This window comes from Salvelinus sp. IW2-2015, unplaced genomic scaffold (genome assembly GCF_002910315.2).
Source record: "Salvelinus sp. IW2-2015 unplaced genomic scaffold, ASM291031v2 Un_scaffold1658, whole genome shotgun sequence".
In the NCBI taxonomy this organism is placed as follows: Eukaryota; Metazoa; Chordata; class Actinopteri; order Salmoniformes; family Salmonidae; genus Salvelinus; species Salvelinus sp. IW2-2015.
Window position 1 is genome coordinate 77,353 of NW_019943066.1, and position 3,687 is coordinate 81,039.

Below are 3,687 nucleotides of genomic sequence, written 5' to 3' on the forward strand. Positions count from 1 at the left end.
ATACAAAGAGCTGTGCAGGCAGGACGCTGATGAGCTTTGTGAGAGTGAGCTGAGGGGGAAGAGAGATTTGGAAGTAGTTTTAATGATGCAGCGTTCTTTTGAGTTTAAGCTTTTTAGCGCCACTAGAGGGCGGTAGAATACAAAAATTAAATGTTCATCACTTAATTTTGAACCAAACTGGTCAGTGTTCCCGGGGACTGGTCAGCAGTATCTCACGGACCGGGGACTGGTCAGCTGTATCTCACGGACCGGGGACTGGTCAGCAGTATCTCACGGACCGGGGACTGGTCAGCAGTATCTCACGGACCGGCACATGTCCAGGGGTTGAAAAACACTGAACTATGTACATACAGTACTTAGGAATATTTTATTATTATTTAACTAGGCAAGTCAGTTAAGAACAAATTCTTATTTTCAATGACAGCCTAGGAACAGTGGGTTAACTGCCTTGTTCAGGGGCAGAATGACAGATTTGTACCTTGTCAGCCCAGGGATTTGAACTTGCAACCTTGGTGTTACTAGTCCAACACTCTAACCACTAGGCTACGCTGCCGCATTTAGTGAATAATGGGAAATCATTGTGCTAACTGTCAAACAATTTGATCTAATATTGAGCTAGTATTCAACATGTTGAGCTAGTAATTAAACATGCTGTGAGCTAGTATTACTAGAAAACATCGTTTGACTATTAAACGATTACAGTTGAGCGTAGTCATTACTAGTATTATAACATGTTTGAGCCTAGTAATTATCTAGTATTAAACCATGTTGAGCTAGTATTACAGTAGTAAGTACATGTTTTGAGCTAGTATTACTAGTATTAAACATGTTTGAGCTTATTACTAGTATTACATGTTGAGCTAGTATTACAGTAGTTCAAACATGCTTGAGACTAGTATTACTAGTATTAAACATGCTTGAGCTAGTATTCTAGTATTAAACATGTTGAGCTAGTATTACGTGAGTTATTAAGTATTAAACATCGTGAGCTAGTATTACTAAGTAATTAAACCATGTTGACGCTAGTATTACTAGTATAACACCTGTTAGTATCTAGTATTAACTAGTATTACATTTGAGCTAGTATTATAGTATTCAACATGCTGAGCTATATTACTAGTAATTAAACATGCTGAAGCTAGTATTGACTAGTATTAAACATGTTTGAGCTTAGTATTACTAGTATTACTAGTATTCAACATGCTGAGCTAGTATTACTAGTATTAAACATGCTGAGCTAGTATTACTCGTATTAAACATGTTGAGCTAGTATTGAGCTAGCTAGTACTGCATTACTACATTTGAACCTAGTGTTTCTGAGAGAGTTTGAGGTGTAGATAATGGATGTGTCTTTGGCTCACAGTATACAGAAGGGTTAGTAAACATACCGTTATTTATAATAAAGGCACATAGTGGTGATAAACAGTGAACCAGTAGACTGACAAAACATTGAAAAAAATGACAACATAAAAAAAAAAATCCCCCAAAAACTCCCCAAAAAAGACTCCCATATATAATAGCATTATACATTGCATTGTCATTCTGTCTGGCTGGAGTTGTGACACTGAAGTAGCCTACAACAGCATTTCATTTCCTCATTTTACCAGTTCTACTACAGTATATGGGGTAGTAACATCTAAAGAATATATATTATCTGGGCTATAATAAGTCAATAATAGCCTGAGTGCCAATCTGTTTGTTCTCTATTGCCAACTCCTTGTCGCTCAATTATTGTCAATACAGCACAAACAGACTGGCACCGCAGGCTAAGCAAAGAAAGTGTCTGTAAAGGTCAGTAGTTTACACAGTAAAACAGCACCAACCACAATGCACCCTGCTGTCCACCGAGTACATACGAAGTAAAGCCAGGTATTTCATCCAATTTAATTTACCTACATGTATGTAGCTTGGTCCTTGCCAACTTCTATGGTGTGGTTGGCACGCCAAACAGGTAAGACAGCACAAACCGATCTGGGACCAGGCTAACCTAAATTAGGGTCTGTGTACAAAGTCATCTCCCCTCAGTTGTATACCGTACATACTGAAATTCCACTTGGCAAAAACTGGTTGAATCAACGTTGTTTACACAACATTTCAATCCAGTATGTATTATTTCATAGTTTTGATGTCTTCACTATTATTCTACAATGTAGAAAATAGTAAAAATAAAGAAAAACCCTTGAATGAGTAGGTGTGTGCAAACTTTTGACTGGTACTGTATACCATACGGTATATACACTGAGTGGACAAAACATTAGGAACACCTTCCTAATACGGAGTTGCACCACCTCAGAACAGCCTCAAGTCGTCAGGGACTCTACAAGGTGTCAAAAGCATTTCACAGGGATGCTGGCCCATGTTGACTCCAATGCTTCCCATAGTTGTGTGAAGTTGGCTGGATGTCCTTTGGGTGGTGGACCATGCTTGATTCCAGTGGAGGCTGCTGAGGGGAGGACGGCTCATAATAATGGCTGGAACGGAGCGAATGGAACGCCACCAAACCACGTGTTTGATGTTTTTGATACAATTCCACTGATTCCACTCCAGCCATTACCTCGAACCAGTCCTCCCCAATTAAGGTGCCACCAACCTCCTGTGCTTGACACACATGGGACAGTGTTGAGTGTGAAAAACCCAGCAGCGTTGTAGTTCTTGACATGAACCGGTGCGCATGGCACCTACTACCATACCCCGTTCAAAGGCACTTCAATATTTTGTCTTGCCCATTTACCCTCTGAATGGCACACATACACAATCCATGTCTCAATTGTCTCAAGGATTAAAAATCATTCTTTAACCTGTCTCCTCCCCTTCATCTACACTGATTAAAATGGATTTAACAAGTGACATCAGTAAGAGATCATMGCTTTCACCTGGATTTACCTGGTCAGTCTATGTCATGAAAAGAGCAGGTGTTGATCATGTTTTGTACTCTCAGTGTAATCTACAGTATATGGTATATAATCTATATGGTATGTCCCAGACCCCTACCTGTCCCAGACCTGCTGTTTTCAACTCTTAATTATCGGCTATGAAAAGCCAACTGACATTTATTCCTGATTATTATTTGACCATGCTTGTCATTTATGAACATTTTGAACATCTTGGCCATGTTCCTTTGAACATCTTGGCCATGTTCTGTTATTAATCTCCACCGGCACAGCCAGAAGAGGATACTGCGCCACCCCTCATAGCCTGGTTCCTCTCCTTTTTCCTTCCTTTGTTCACTTGTTTGGTATAGGTTTCTTCCTAGGTTTTGGCCCTTCTAGGGAGTTTTTCCTAGCCACCCGTGCTTCTACACCCCTGCATCGCTTGCTGTTTGGGGTTTTAGGGCTGGGTTTCTTACAGCACTTCGAGATATTAGCTGATGCTACGAAGGGCTATCATAAAATAAAACTTGATTGGATTGATTTGATATGTAACCTATACCATGAACAAACAACAATCATCAAAATGCTAAATGATGGGGGGGCAGGTGGGGCCTTCCGTGATTACAGGATATAAAGATAGCATGTATACCAAGACATTGTTTGAACAGGACTGCGTGCTATCATTCCCTTTTCGAGTGCCACTACCTTTTGACTGAGCTGTATGGCCCTATGAGGAGCTTTATGGACCCTTATGGAAGCTGTATGGGAAGCCGCCCCTCAATGTGAAAGCTGGTATGGAAGCCCTATGAAGCCTGTA

The 3,687-nt window shown here is 40.4% G+C and overlaps 1 long non-coding RNA gene across 1 annotated transcript; it reads right to left on the bottom strand.

Annotated features, from left to right (window-relative positions):
• Positions 1–892: 892 nt before the first annotated feature.
• On the bottom strand, positions 893–3,447 carry LOC139024566 (uncharacterized). The gene is made up of 3 exons (XR_011475903.1): positions 3,430–3,447; positions 1,181–2,987; positions 893–922 (listed from the first exon to the last, which is right to left on the bottom strand). It is a non-coding gene; the product is annotated as an uncharacterized lncRNA (long non-coding RNA).
• Between the last annotated feature and the right edge of the window lie 240 nt (positions 3,448–3,687).